A 16,668-nucleotide genomic window follows, 5' to 3' on the forward strand; every position below is an offset into this window, starting at 1 on the left:
TGCGGTCTATTGGATAAGGTATTAATATAATGAAGTAGAGGTCTTAGAATCAAATCTCCCTCTTTACAATTACATGTTCTTTGTTTACTCTTTATTTTTTATTTTCCACCTGATATCCTCACATTTCATTTGATATCTACTTTGATTCTCACATCGATTCAATTATCGAAAGATATTTCAACTTCATGTTTATATAACAAGACTTAAGGTTAGCTAAGTATTCAATTATGGTTTGGGTTTAAAACCGAAACCTAAGTACCTCGGAAAAAAATTTAGGCCACCTGAAAAAAAAATTGGGATACCCTTTTACTTTGACCCTGGCTTCGATCATCAGTTTTATGCCAAGTTCTAGACGAGATCGAACCAGACGATTCTCAAAAAATCGGGTTGAATCGGTATCATAGAACAGTAAAAAAAACTGTTAGAACTAATGTATTGAACTTGGATTTCACTTAAACCGTTAACACAAGCCATTCCAACATAAACTGAATAACCATCAACCTTCGGGTTATCCTATTCAAACATCAAATGTCGATCTTCTTCCCATTCAATCATTCAGACGCTAATCTTCTATGTTCCTATGTTCATGGTTTTATAGTTGGTTGACCTGACAATCGAACAGACGTCATGTCATACAGGGGGAGATTGATGTATTCCAACCATGTTTTTTCTTACCATGTGGGGAAAAACCCAACCGGTATGGTGTTCCCACACTTACCACTAGGGATGAGATTTAGAACCGAAAAACCGGATCGGAACCGAAATCGGACCGGAACCAGAACCGTTAGAACCGGAATATGTAAAACCGGTTTGGATCTCGGGTTTAAAAAATGGCTCTATCTGGGTTCCGGATAATCTAGGTTTCGGGTCCGAATAAACCGGGTTTAAGAACCGGAACCGTGTTAGGAACCGGAACCGGTTTTAGGGGCTGGAACCGGTTTCTATGGAAAGTTTAAAACATGCATATCTCATTAGTTTGAAGTCAGATTGGAATGAGGTATTTTCCATAGTATAGTTTATAGTTTTTACATGATTTTAGACTATAATTTTGTCATTTTTGGGTTTATATTCATTGACTTATACTCTCTCAAAATCGAGATATCAAAGCTGGAAATTTTTTATTTATTTATTTATTTTTTTTGTATTCTGTGATAGTTTTAAAACATACATATCTCATTCGTTTAAAGTCGGATTGGCATGAGGTTTTTTCTATAGTATAGTTTCTAGTTTGTATATAATTTTAGACTATAATTTTGTCATTTTTGGGTTTAGATCATTGACTTATAGTCTCTCAAAGTTGAGATATCAAAACTAGAAATTTTATGTTTTTCAGCTTTTTTTATATTCTGTGATAGTTTTAAAACATGCATATCTCATTCGTTTGAAGTCGGATTGGCATGAGGTTTTTTCTAAAGTGTAGTTTATAGTTTGTACATGATTTTAGACTATAATTTTGTTATTTTTGGGTGTTTATTCATTGACTTATAGTCTCTTCAAAGTCGGGATATCAAAACTGAAAATTTTATATTTTTCAGCTATCTTTGTATTTCGTGATAGATTTAAAACATACATATTTAATTCGTTTGAATTCGGAATAGCATGCGGCTTATAGACTATAATTTTATCATTTTTGGTTTCATATTCATTGATTTATAGACTTCCAAAGTTGGGATATCAAAGATACGATTTTTTTTTCAGCATTATTTTTGTATTTTGTGAAATTTTAAAACATGCACAGGGCCGGTTCAGATGGTGGGCAACCTGGACGACCGCTCAGGACTCACGTCTCCAGAGGGCCCAAAATTTCTGGGCTATGTAGTTTATGTATATAAAAAAATTATTATTCTAGTTGATTTTTAAGTCCTAAAGTTGATTCAAACTCAAATTAGCTTAAAAGATAAATAATATGGCTTGATTGTTATTGCTAAATGAACATGTCTATAGTGAAGAATAAATGATATTTTTTTAATCTTTATTATATTTGTCTTTGAGAGGTATTTTCTTTCTTTTTGCCCCGGGTCCCATATACATTTGGACCGGCCCTGAACATGCATTCGACCCACTTTACCCGATTCCCCGGGTTTTTCCGTTTTTGACTCACTTTATCCGGTTCTATTTGACCCACTTTAATATTTTCGGGTTTTTCGGTTCTAGACCCACTTACCTGGTACCTTACCCGGAACCGGGTCCTATATACCGGTCCGGTTCCCGATCCTAAAAAATCTTGTTAACCTATTCTCGGGTTTTTCGGGTCCGGGTTTGAACCCACTCTCATCCCTACTCACCACCAAAGTCCACCTAGATGCCACCTAAGCTCACTATACCATGCAATGGCAATATACATGTTAGTCTAGGGATTAAAGTTACAAACGTCATATAAATTTAGTAATATTATGCTATCATTGATATTATTGCAGTGTAATTGTTTCTACGGTGTATGAAATATAGATTGATCAACCTGCATGACAATTTTCTTAACCATTAATGTAAGGTTGGTTTAAACCGACATCTTGCATGATACATTAGTTACATTTTCTAAAGATGTTGATAAAATATACCCTACATTTATTAATCCGTCTCTCTAACTATTTTTTTTTAACATAAAATATTATAGATTCATTATTCCCATGAGAAAGAAAATGTACTTTACATTCATAAATCCATCTCTTTGTCCTACTAAGTTGTATATGGATGTTTTCTCTCTTTCACAAACTACAGCGTATTTAGCGCCATACCCATATGCATCTCAATAGAAAACAGGAGGAATCGTCCCCATGCATCTAACAAGATAGCTGCAAGTTAATCGAATAAATTGTTGTGTCTATTTTGGGTTGATCTTGATTCTTTTTAATCATGGAACGAAATAAAGATCTTGGGTATGTTGAAAATCAGCAATAAAACATTTGTGATGCCACAGATAGGGAAGGTAGACGACATAGAACTGCAGAGAATTGGACGGTGATGGACGTGAATGGGAGCTTGATTGAAGTGATAGTGGTGGATTTTACTTGGATAAAATCAAGACCTTATTGGTTCAAAGAAAAAAAAGGTGGTGGCTGATGAAAACAATAATCATAGTAACAAATTATATGAAAGTGGGGTTTGGCACGGTGACACCGATTATTACAAGTTCAGATCCTTGTTTGGTGGGAACGTTTTAAACAAAAAATGGATACTATGTATGGTTATAGCATCATGATGTATTAAAATATTTAAATATAATTTCAATAGTTATTAAAAGTTCTTACAATTTGACCTAACGAGTTATTATATCTTGAAATATATTCATAATTGTATCATTATTGATACTTTCTAAAACATTTTTTTCTTCAATATATAATATTAAACTATCATTCAAAAATTGATCACATATTTTGTTGTGTATATGAGTGTAACACCCTGTTCTGAAAGTATCCGTTATTGGATTTCAAAACCCGAGGCAAGGGGCGTTTCAGTCTTTTATGGGTCTTGAAGTTCTTATTTGAGAATTTTTGGGTGGAGGTGTATCGCTAGAAGTGAAGGGCTTCTCGTCACCATTTCATGGATATAAAGTTCATCGGAAACGGACTTAGAAACGAAGGAGTTATAGCAGTTCGAAGTTATTGACATTATTGGTCCCTTAATGGAAAAGTTGGCAAAGAAGGACCATGCATGCGAAGTGGAAGGCGCGTGGATACGCCCAACATAAGCTAGGTTACGCCCAGTGTACAAGGGAAATGGTCGCGGTTGCTTTTTGGTGTACGCCCAGCATACGTCCAGAGTCCATAAACCCTAAATTTAAGGTGTGCCACTATATAAGGAGCATTATACCCTCAAGTTTCGGCCTCCATATTACCTTAAAGAGTTGCTATGAAACCCTAAACCCTCTTGAGTGTTCTTGGAGCTTGTAAGGCCATTTTTAGTGCATTTTAGTGTTCTTGGAGAGGAGTGATCAACTTGGAGTCTCATTGATCAAGGAAGAGCTTTTGTATCTAAGTTCTCCATTTACAAACCCCAGAAGGTATAAAGCTTCCAACTTTCCTTATAGAAGTTTCTATCTAGGTTTATGGAGCTTTGGACCTTTTTAGGTCCAAAGAATGGACCTTTTTGATGAAACCTAGTGTTTGAGCTAAGGGTTGCCACCCTCAGAGCTAAAAATGTCCCATAAGCAATAAAGTCTCCATCTTGAACATATTAATGGGTTCATGCATGAGATCTAGCCCTCTTTATAAAAGAAGAATGTCAATTTGGGAGTTAAGGCTTGATTGGGCCAAGTTAAGTCACAAAGTCAGTGACTTTATGGTTTAAGACATGGAAAAGGACCAGGATCTGTAATTGTAGCTTCTGAGGTGGAGTATTAAGCACTTAATGAGAAAAAGGCTTAACAAGGGGGTTACGCTGAGCGTACGTGAAGGTACGCCCAACATACTCACCAGTGGCTACTACGCTTAACGTATGTGAATGTACACCCCGTGTACTCTGTCAGTGTGGGCCTTGCATTTTGGGCCTTGGTTCGGGCCATGCTTTGGGTTATGGGGCCATAGTGGGCCATCAGAAGTCAGATAATATGGGCCAAGAAAATGTTTGGGCTTAGAATAAGGCCCATTAAAGGGATTGGGTCCAATTTAGCAATTTGGTGCATTAGTGGACCACTAGTGGGCTTGGGAAGCTTACCTAATATTAGGCCTTAGTTTGGGCCTTAGATATGGACCAAGTTGGAATAGGGGTAGAATGGTCATTTTACCTTAAGAAGGATTATTGTTTTTGACTAAGTGGTGTTTGGTATTGATAGTTCGGGAAGCCGAAGGGTCAGCAGTTCAGGAATTTGCCAGTCAGTAGTCAGATGAGTAACAGCAGGGTTCAACAGTACGATGTGAGTCTCCTCACTGTGTGAATGGGTCTAAGGCCACAATGCCGGCCCATGTAGTTTATGAGTAGGAAGACCCGAGGGTTAGCCATAGGTACTGTATTGCTAGTATGTGATTCCGGATCAAGGTCCGATATCAGGTGGGTGCCCGAGGAATGTATGTATGATAGTTTATACTTGTTGTATGTGTGATACTCGTATGTTCCTGGTAGGAAGGTGAGGGTGGGCGAGGTCTCGTATCTCACCACTAGCAGATTATGGACGGGGTTCCGTATCTCATTAGTAGCACAGCAGGGTAGAGGTCCGAGATAGGAGAGGGGTGAGTGTAGGTGGGGGCCCATATCTCACTATCAGTAGGGGCGTGGACGGGGTTCCATGACTCGTCAGTAGCAGGACTGGGGCGAGGCCCTAGTTAGGCGAGGCCTTAGATCAGGAGTATAGTAGAGTATATTAGCTACTTGTTATGTGTTATGTTATATGTTTGTATGCGTTTAGTAGGCGAGGCCCATAGACAGGCGGGGCCTAAGAGAAACAAATTTGTATACCGAAAGGGGCTCGATGCCAGGCGGGGCCCGATGCAGTGGCGGGGGCCCAGTATATGGTTATGTATGTGGTATGTGGTAGGTTGGGGAACTCACTAAGCTTCGTGCTTACGGTTTTCAGTTTTGGTTTCAGGTGCTTCCGGTAGCAGAGGGAAGAGCTCGGGGTGATCGCATGGCACACACACCAAAGAAGTTTTAGCCTGGTATGTTTACTCTGATAAAATAAAATAATGTTTTAGACATGATACTCTGATGTGATATGTTTTGAATGAATGGTTGGCACTTGTGGTTTTATTATTAAATTCAAAACAAAATTTTTGGTCATGATTTTTAGGTTGTTACAAGTTGGTATCAGAGCCTTGGTTTGAGGGATTCGAGCATATTCTCGGGTGTGAATGAACTCAACTGAGGGCATGGTATGAAAATTTTAAAAAGAAAATCATTTTTATAAAAACACATTCTGAGAAAAGGAAGAGAGTTTTGGAAAGAGAAAAGGGTGTGGTGCATGCAATCAGCCGAGCTCAAGTAAGTTCTCCCAAATTACCCATACAAGTTATGTTATGATATGATTATGTGTTCATCATGCTAGTTTAAGGCTAAGGATCTAGTAAAGATGCCTTGTATGCCTGTTATATGCATTTATTGAGCTGGATGCTAGTATTAATTAGTTATTGGTAGGATAGCATGTTTAGGTTATGTCTGATTATATGAGCTTTATGAATTTCATGCTAGTACAGATTCCTGAGTAGGGGATGGAACAGTTTGATTGGAGTATGTGGTTAGTTTTCCCAATGCCTGAATGTTGCTTGATTTGTTCTATTAGGAGTTCTAGTTATCTCTAACCAACTAGTAAACAAATATGTTAAGTTACATATTTCAAGGACTAAATAATTACAGAAGGTTAGGTCTAGCCCTATTCCGAAGCTCTTGTCTGAGTCCAATCATTGTAGGGTAGGACCTCTCATTCAAAGAATTATCTAGTCTGAGTGATATGTAATGGTATTCGCGAGTTAGTTAGGGGGGGATAACAAGAACTTCTTATGCAGCTGATGGCAGATAGCGAGTTAGAGGATACCCTAGGGGAAGCATAGGATGAGAGTAGTGCTCGAATCAGTGTTAGTAGCAGTAAAAGGGACTTGGTGTAGTCGAGGCAATTCTTGAGGAAAGTACATATGGATGTGGATGGTAGTAGAGGACCATACTACTGAAAGCAGAGGATTTGTACTCGATTCAAGAAGGACTGAGATAAAACCAAGGAACTTGTAATGCGTGTGTGATCCCTCGGTAGTGATGTGTATTCTGATGATTGTTTTGGCATGTTTTCAGAATGGTGACGTTGCATTATAGACCAGTGGGTGGTTTAGGCGCAAGCGAGGGATCGGGCTCAGGTTCAGGAGCCAATCAGCTTGGGGAGCAGATGAGGGAGTTTATATCAGCTAAGACTACTCGAAGTATTCTAGACCAGACTCTTGTGATCTTTGGTACAGTCAAGGAGGGCATACTGGAGATTTTGGATGAGAAGCTGGGAGTTTTTTGTACTGAGATGATGCCCATGATGGGGGCGCGTTCACTGATATTTCGAGACTTTAGAGCTTGTGGAGCTCCGGATTATCATGGGGATAGGGACCCCATTGCTAGCAGCAGGTGGTTGGCTGATGTTGCCAACACTTTCTGTACGAGTCGATGCCGTGAAGGGGACAGAGTCCGACTTGCCTCCTGTCTTCTGAAGGACAGAGCACATGATTGGTGGGAGGAGGTTGGTCATGTCGTTGGGGATGATGTCGTGTTGGACGCGATGACATGGAGTGATTTCTCGACCAGGTTCAGGGCGGAGTTTGCACCGGTGATTGAGGTGCAACAGTTAGCACTTAGCACGAGAGTTTCAGGATTTATGGCAGACTACAAAGACAGTGGCAGAGATCACTGACAATTTTAGGGAGAGGGTTCTTCTTGTTCCACAGTATGTCATGGATGAGGAGATGAGGAAGGCCCAATATCACGAGATGCTGAGGAGTGACATTAGGGAGTTTGTGAGCAGGTCCAACTGCAAGAGGTTGGAGGATATGATTGCTTGGGCCTGGGGGGGAGATCGATCTGGAGCACCTTAGGAAGAGGAAGTCGGAGGAGGTTCAGGTAGCCGTAGGTTCAGGCAAGAGACCCAAGGGGTCAAGCGCGATATCGAGGGATTATTAGGGCCGCAGTTGTTGTAGCAAGTGTGATAGGACGCACGAGGATGCATGCAAGAGTGGTAGTGGTGGTGATTCTGGCTGCTTCAAGTGCAACTGGACTGGTCATTTTAGCAGGGATTGTACTGCTACCACCCCTTAGGGATCAGACCTGATATGTTTCGATTCCAGTCAGAGGGGCCACAAGAAGGCCTAGTGTCCGGGTTTGTTTCCAGCAGGACAGGTGATGACACCTACCCCTACGACCTTGAGGATCACCAACGACCATCAAGGCCGAGCGGAGGCGCCTGTAATGGGGAGCAGGGCTTTTCAGTTGTCTACAGTGGGTGCGCGAGCAGCACCGGACGTTGCACGTATGTATCTCTTGCTTTCCTGTCAATTTTTATTCATGATCATATTTGTATGGTGCTACATCTATGTTAGCGAATGTATGTTAGAATTCTATTTATGTTCGTGTTCGGATCATATGTCATCTGCATACCATGGATTTTCGGGTGGTAGTTCATAGCAGTACTCTCCCCCCTTTTTGGGCCGGTTCTCGGGATGCAGTCGATGTAGCAGGTGTGAGGGACTCAATATGACGCCCAGGTTTCGGGGCTAAGCATTTTTAGACGATGTAATAGTATAGGTCAACTATTTAAACCCTTTTTTAAGTAATAAAGATGAATTATTTGAGTATTATGTGAATTATTGATGGGTTTTGGTCATAAGAACATCCTATGTGCTCATACAAACCCTAATGCTTGGATCTATGTTTCTCTATTGTACATGCAAGTTATCCAAGACTATAAACCCTAATTCTAGCATTCAACTAATCATATTAACATAAGAATAGGTTTAAGATCATACCTTGATTGTTATGTAGCAATAACAATCCCAAATCTCCTTGTATTGACTTTAGAAAGCTTAGAGTCACAAATGTCACTCCTCTAATGGTTCACAAACACCATAAGCAAGAGGATGAATAGGAGAGAGGATGGAGGCTGCCCAAAACATGTTCTAACCCTAGAAGAAGTCTTAGCCACATTTTTGGACCTTAAGGGGTCTATATATAGTTAGGCTATCAGGGTTATCTAACAAGGAAACCCTAATTTGGATGCTTAAGCCCTAAGCAACCCATGGATCCCCTTTCCTTAAGGCCTTGGACGATTTCATATGGGCTTCCCCCATAGAATTCGTCCACCTTATAATATAAGGCAATCCATGGCCCAAATTGTAATTATCTTATAATTACAATTCCAGTCCCTTAAGTTTAATTAATCTCTTTTAGTCACAAAACTAATTACCAATTATTTATTGACTAGTATTAATTAAACAATATGATTTCTCCTTTAATATATTATTCTCATAATATATTAATAAATCATATTTAATCCTTTCTCTCCATAATTCATCCTATCAAGTTGATTTGGTGAAGGCAACCCAAAAGGACCATGCAACATCAGGTCAAGTACATACCAAAATAGTTATGGACTTAGACACTAATCCAACAATCTCCCACTTGGATAAGTCTAATAACTATTATGCGTATGACTTCAGATCCCGATCTGCAATCGTAGCTTTCCAAAGCCGCTGTCAACTCTGATCCTATCAGATACGCGTGTCCTTAGATAAGGGATCATATATTCCTCTATTCTAGATATCATATGAGATATGATTTCTAATCATTCTCTTTGTACTATTTCTCGATTCCCGATTTATGATGACTGACTAATTGAACAAATCAAAGTAGCCCTAGCCTGGCCGAGCATTTACGTTTGTCATCACTAAATCATCGAGGGGCCCAAAGATATCGCTTTTATCCTTCTTTGGATAAAAGGAACGGATAAACTTTGATACAATGCTTGCTTGTACTCACTCACCGAATCACACACAACAATATGTTTTATGACACCAAGTTACTAGTGCGTTTACATATTATCAATGTGCAACCGATTTGCAAGATACAACTCACACATCTCGGTTTCAAGAATATAAGATGTTATCGTCTCACCAATCACTCGTGATATAATTCATGGAGTGATCCAAGTGAGCGTGGGTTTAATCCAATGCTCAAATCTTATTCATAAGCACTCATGAACGTTGCAACAAACATTTGGTTATGTCTAATACTCTTTTAGACAATCCACAAACCAATTCATGACAGTCTTCATTCATACCTACTTCCACCATATGAATGACTGTGGCCCGTTCGAATAATTTTACTGTTCTTAACCAATTAAATTATTAGGAAGTCAAAACATGCAAAGTGAAACACAAGAATAATACTAATCCCATATGGCCTCAAACCTTTGAGCATAAATAAAACACCTTTTATTTATCACCATATCGATTACTCATTATTTGTTGTTTCGGGTAATCAACTTCTTACTTGAATTATTACACTTGTCCCATGCTCCTAGCATTCACACAATGTTTACCTACGGTTCTTACTTTGTAAAATAGACCAAATTGAGCACATTCCCAATCATTCTCATTTCATAACTCCAAATCCTTTTTCCATAAGTGAGAGAATATCAAATTCTTGCTACTTATAGATTATGCTAGATTCTAACATTCTATGCAATGATTCTTTCGTAATGTCACTACACCAAAGTCACAAAGACTATTGCCAATACAAAGTCCTTTATCGGAGATTGTTACAAGACAATTCCTTAGATGTGATGTCTCTCACTCAAAGTACATTACTTTGAACATCCTTTTGCATAAACGTTTCTAATCTAGTCATAGATTTTTCAATATTCAATTCCCAATATGGACACGCTTCCATATTTTCCATATGACAACTCATTCGTAATAGAATCTTATCTATTCGTAATGATGTCGATATGATCCATCCAATATGGAAACATTTCCATAATTTCCATATGACAACTCATTCTTAATAGAATCTTTTCTATTCATAATAATGTCGATATGGTCCATTCAATACCATGCTTCCAACTACTCATAAGCAACCAATCCTCGTCGAACTTTGGATTGTCCTTTGATATTTGTTTAATTATTTTAGTCAAACCCGATTCTAGTCCCTTTTCCCTCTAAATGCACTAGACATTTTGAAAATTTTAGAATGGTCAAACATTAAAGCATTTGCAATCGATCCTATACCCGAAGTGTATGGGACACGATGCACAATGTTTTATTTGCTATGTTCTCAAAATTCGAATTGTGAAAAGGAATGCCGTAATCATAATCGAAATTTTAAGAACACACTATGTACCTTTGACTAAATTTATCAACATTTCTCAACCTAAGCCTTTAGATTTGAAATGAAGCATAATATTTTCTCCCTTAATTATAGCAAAAAACACCTATTCCATCCTTACAACTTTGCAAATAATGACTCTTGTTTTCTATAATTAATATTGCCAACTTGCAATACCTTTCTTAATAATCATACAATCATAACATTTATGCTCCCACTATCATGATGATTATTATAAAACATAACACTTATGCTCCCACTAGCTTTGACATGTATTCAGAAACAACTTAACTTTTAGCAAAACAATACCTATTGAATTTCTTAAATCTATGTTTCTAATACTTAATGCTTTGATAATCTTTTATCAAGGCTTCTTGAACTTATACACCTTTGCCTTAGATAGTCCATATGTGTGTCTAAACAATTAAGACTAATTGCCAAACCTGACAACTCAAATCATGGAAAGGGATACCGTAACCATAATCGAATTTGAGAATGCAATTTTACAATCACTATCCTTTCAAAATCTTTCTTAGTGAAAGCATTTCCTCACAATCATTTTCATGAAGGAGGAAATCTTATGACACTTAGATTTAAACGGTGTATGTGTTCTTATCCATGTCAATTTGTTAAAACCAAAGTTTACGACAAATTCAAACTCATATGGACCGAACTTTCTTAATCTTGATTTCTTGCCTTATGGTAGCACAGCTTCCCACCACGTCTTCCAAGTAGTTAAGCAACTCACCTTTTCCTATCAATGTACCTTTCATTGATCAAGGTGCCTTGCCTTTTATGCGTTCGAAATGAGAACTCATAGGACTCACATGCATAATTAACTCAATTGGAACAGCACAGAAACAAAATAATGTCAACACAATAGGTTGTAAACCTCAACTCGTGTGCTAGTGATGATCGATAAGGTTTATTTGATTTGTTCTTGAAACTTTTCAAGACCATTAAGACTCCCACTGACTCCTTGACATATAAGATTCTCTTGTCAATAACCATTTCTTGACAAAACAAATATTCAAGAGTTAGTGTAGCTTTTATCAAAACACTTCATAAATTGGTCCTAGTTGGCCTTTGTCTTATCCAAGACATCACAACTTTCCACATTTGATGAATGTTATAAACCTTCTTAATACTTTTCACTCATTGTCACAATCTTAACTTTAAGACTTGTTATTGGAACGAAGTATGATTGACCTTTTGATTTAACTATTTCTTCAATTCTTGATTCCTCTTCTTAAACATACAATTGTACTAAGACTCACTTAGAGGATCAATTAAGATATGGTTCTTAATCGTTAAAACCTATCATAAAGCATAAAAGCTACCCTCCCTTCTTCTTAGAATGGAGAAACTTTTATCTTTCTGCCTACTTGATTCTTCTTATTCGTGCTGCTATTGATTTAAACTTTTTCAATCAATTCATAATTACACTTAATCTTATAAGTATAATCACATTTACTAAACCTTTAGTAAATCATGACGAATATCTTTGTTAATCTTGTGGTGGACTTTGATCAACACACAACTTTGTGTGCTCGATCTCCTAGTCCTTTCACTTGACACTTTGTCAACGAATTAGTCTAATTTCCAAATATGAAATTTCTCATTCATCATGCAACCAAGTTGCGTGATTCCAAATTTCTGTCTAATTGAAATTTGGGTGATGAGAAACTCTCCCTATTTAGTAAATTATTGACATTTCCATAAATAACATAAACAAGAATCATATCCATTCGTTGTAGAAATATGCAAACATCAATTTTCATAACGATTTCATTGCAAGGAAATAAACAAATAAATAAATAAGTCAAACGAAAATTTATTTTATTTATAAAAGCAGCGGAAAACATTTGTCCTTACAATGCAAAATCCATTGAAAACTATGTATTTAAAAAGGAAAATTTCTAACAACTCTATCATAACTATCTAAGCTCAAAATCTGATCTTCAAGTCCATGGGATCAAGATCCATTCCTTGTGATTAGATTCATCTTGCTCGATTTCATCAAGCTTCCTCTCCTTTCATCGATCCTACAAAACATTCAAATGCAATCTTATCACGTTATGTATCATGAATCAATGAATAGGAACTTAATCGAGTTAGATAGTGGATTTTTCCTAAAGCGCAGCCATACACTTTGACTCTCCCATCTTCTGGACTCTTCAGGATCTTTGGGCAGACTTGTATCCAACGCCCTTTCTTTTGGCAGCAAACGTAGGTCGGTTCTCCTAGAACGTCCTCGGAAGCATAGTCGATTGACTTTCACAACAAATACGCTCCATTGCTTTGCTAAATCATTTCTAATTCAGCAGCAATGAGCATGTAAGTTAGGTCAATGAGGTTGTCGTCATGATCCATCATATAATACTTTCTTTTGAACTCATTATATGACTCAGGAAGTGACTGCAAAACCCAATTCACAGCCAACTCATCTGGGAATGACACACACAACATTATCAACCTATCAATGTGTGATTTCATTCCTAGAACATGGGCACACACGGGCTTACCATCTTCATGTTTCATTTCCAATAGGGATTTAGTGATGTTGAACCTTTCAATTCTTCGATCTTGTGGGTTAGGGAGAATAATTGGAGGAGGCGGAGGAAGTGAAGCATGATATCTTGTTCCTCGATCGAATCGTGGAATACCATCTTCATGTGGAATGCTTGTTCCACGGGATTTGGGAAGACCATAGTTGTCGAACTTTGACATCTACAAAACGGGAGAACCAAATTTAAGTTAGTTGATTGATTGAGTCCTTGGTAAATCACCCAAATGAAATTCCAAGGCTAGGACCCAAGACAATACGCTACAACCTAGAAAAGGGATGCGATAATCTAGTTGCAGAATATTTGAAGGTAAGTGAATGACGATTCACTAATTTCCACCATGAAAAGCAAAAAAAAAAAATTAAGTTTTAAATCTATGAAAACTCTAGATCCTTTGAGATTCATTGAACATTTCGATGGCATGTTTAAATCTCGATATGCCCCTCTTGTTTGTGACTGGGATGCCGAGGATCACAAAGCGGGTGTGAATAACCATGCAGACTTACATGGTGCCCTCACATGTTACAGTCACCTATTCGATGTGCCGGTAAACCACGCACACTCCACCGAACTATGACAAACATTGAGTCACCCTTTGCTACCTTTGCTTAGAACCATTTAGTGTGCCGGTAAACACACACGCTCCACTAACGTCTTCGCAAGGGCACAATGTGTAATTTCATGGAATTTCATCAATTCACTTTTGCCTAAGTAACTAAGATTGGGAATTTGAAAAACATTTAGTTACTTTGTATTTCATTATACTTATAATGGAAGGATTCATCCTATCCTACCCGTTCGGCTAACAACCCTCCACTAGTCAAGAGTGCGGTGGGTAAGAGTGGATACCCATTCAATCGCCATATTATAGGCAATTTCCTTAAACACCCCTTATAGACCAGCTTCGTGAATGAGGCCTACTAACGGTGAGACTGACTTTTACTCATACATATATATAATGTTAGACTTTTAATGTTATATATATTATAGGGTGTATTTTACACTTTTAAAATACTAGGTGGTCAAATTTAATAATTATACTTTTAATTCAATTAAATTGCAAACCAAAACTTTTATGGATTTATTAAACCTCTTTTAATTATACACCTTAATTAATTAATAAAACCATAAGGGTGTGAATTGAACTTTTCAAAACATTACTAGGGTTTTAGAATTTAACATTCCTAATTAAACTTTTAATCAGCTTTTAAATTCCAAAACTTGAGGGCAAGTTTTGAAACATTTCAAAAACATTAGGGTTTAGAATTTAAATATACATCAAAATTAAACTTTTAATCAAAATTTAAATTCCAAAACTTGAGGGCAAGTTTTGAAACATTTCAAAACATTAGGGTTTCAACTATTTAAATTTCAAAACAAAACTTTTAAGTTCAAATTGAAACTATAAAACATAAAGGGGAAAAAATTAAAACTTTTTCACAAGATAATACAAATCTAAATTACAAATAATCAAACTTTATCTAATAAAAGAAAGTGATTATCTAAATTTTAACAATTATCTTCTATTTATGTAAGGATAATCACCAAATATTGATAAAATTCGGATTTTAAAACAAAAACATGTTTATGGTAATTATCCAAAGCCAAAACAGGAAGAAAATCGAGAATCTGAGCTGTCAGACCCTTTGACTCGTCGAGTCTGGACCTGGACTCATCGAGTACAACTGAATCAGCGAGTTCACCAAGTGACTCGGCGAGTCAAACACTCAGAAGCTCAAAAAATCGGTTTTCAGTGCTGATTTCGATCAAATATGCATCAATACAATAGAAACCAATCAAGGCTCTGATACCACTGACGAGTTTTGGTCATAAGAACATCCTATGTGCTCATACAAACCCTAATGCTTGGATCTAGGTTTCTCTATTGTACATGCAAGTTATCCAAGACTATAAACCCTAATTCTAGCATTCAACTAATCATATTAATATAAGAATAGGTTTAAGATCATACCTTGATTGTTATGTAGCAATAACAATCCCAAATCTCCTTGTATTGACTTTAGAAAGCTTAGAGTCACAAATGTCACTCCTCTAATGGTTCACAAACACCATAAGCAAGAGGATGAATAGGAGAGAGGATGGAGGCTGCCCAAAACATGTTCTAACCCTAGAAGAAGTCTTAGCCACGTTTTTGGACCTTAAGGGGTCTATATATAGTTAGGCTATTAGGGTTATCTAACAAGGAAACCCTAATTTGGATGCTTAAGCCCTAAGCAACCCATGGATCCCCTTTCCTTAAGGCCTTGGACGATTTCATATGGGCTTCCCCCATAGAATTCGTCCACCTTATAATATAAGGCAATCCATGGCCCAAATTGTAATTATCTTATAATTACAATTCCAGTCCCTTAAGTTTAATTAATCTGTTTTAGTCACAAAACTAATTACCAATTAATTATTAACTAATATTAATTAAACAATATGATTTCTCCTTTAATATATTATTCTCATAATATATTAATAAATCATATTTAATCCTTTCTCTCCATAATTCATCCTATCAAGTTGCTTTGGTGAAGGCAACCTAAAAGGACCATGCACCATCGGGTCAAGTACATACCAAAATAGTTATGGACTTAGACACTAATCTAACAATTATGTGCATTTATATGCTTATAACTTAATTATAAAGGTATAATTAATAAAGAATAAAAATAAGCATCGAAATTAAAGTGTGTGATAAGCCCGATGTCTTTACATAAAGTTGTAGTGGTCGAAACAAGGATTCCGAAGATATAAAGAACGCCGAAATTCGAGTTATAACGAAGAAGTTATGACCCGTCGAAGTTTCATGACGGAACCGACACGATACTGAGAAACGTAAATAGTGAATTTACGATAAGGCAATTTTTAGCCTTAGCGATCTAAACGAAAGTCATAGAATACATTAAACTGAGATTGTCCATAAAAAGAACGCCCAAATCTGACTTCATATGAGGGAGTTATGATTTTTCGAAGTTTCGGCTTAACAGTGTACAACCCGAAGTTCGAATGTTAGATCGAGCGGTTTTTAGCCGACACAACCTAAACGAGAATTGAATATCTCATTAATAGTAGCATAACGATAAAAAGACAAATGAAAACAGAAGTCGGATGAAGAAATTATGAATTTTTAACGGACCAATCCTGTCCCGGCCTGTTAATAATATAACTTTTAAAATAAAAACCAAATTAGCCAACGGAGTCTAAACGAAAGTTGTAGAGTACATTCCTGCCTACACGTGGATATAAAGAACGTCCAAAACAGAGCTCGTATGTGAAGGATACAAATTTTTGAAGTTGAGGGTGCAATTTGAGAAAC

Source organism: Lactuca saligna, chromosome 9 (assembly GCF_052625555.1).
Source record: "Lactuca saligna cultivar CGN05327 chromosome 9, ASM5262555v1, whole genome shotgun sequence".
NCBI classification, from domain to species: Eukaryota; Viridiplantae; Streptophyta; class Magnoliopsida; order Asterales; family Asteraceae; genus Lactuca; species Lactuca saligna.